We start from the raw sequence: 365 nt of genomic DNA, 5'->3' as shown, positions 1-365 counted from the left end.
TTATCAAACATAAAAAGCAAAATTTTCATCTTATAACGAAACGTATGAGGCTGTTTTTTCCAAATATGATTCATTTATTCGTTTTTTCTTAAAGCATGTAAATGTCTTTTTTAAATTATTTCTGTATATTATGGGGGTACAAATGTTCAGGTTACATTGCCCTTGCCCGCCTCCCCCAGTCAGAGCTTCAAGCGTGTCCATCCCCCAGATGATGTGCATCGCGCTCATTATGTTTGTATATACTCATCCCCTTCTCCCCCCTCCCATCTGCCCAACGCCTGATAAATGTTATTCCTATATGTGCACTTAGGTGTTGATTGGTGAAACCAATTTGCTGGTGAGTACATGTGGTGCTTATTTTTCCA

The sequence above is a fragment of the Propithecus coquereli genome, unplaced genomic scaffold, assembly GCF_000956105.1.
Source record: "Propithecus coquereli isolate 6110/MARCELLA unplaced genomic scaffold, Pcoq_1.0 Scaffold28, whole genome shotgun sequence".
Lineage (NCBI taxonomy): Eukaryota > Metazoa > Chordata > Mammalia > Primates > Indriidae > Propithecus > Propithecus coquereli.
Note: the sequence above shows the minus strand (reverse complement) of the source record.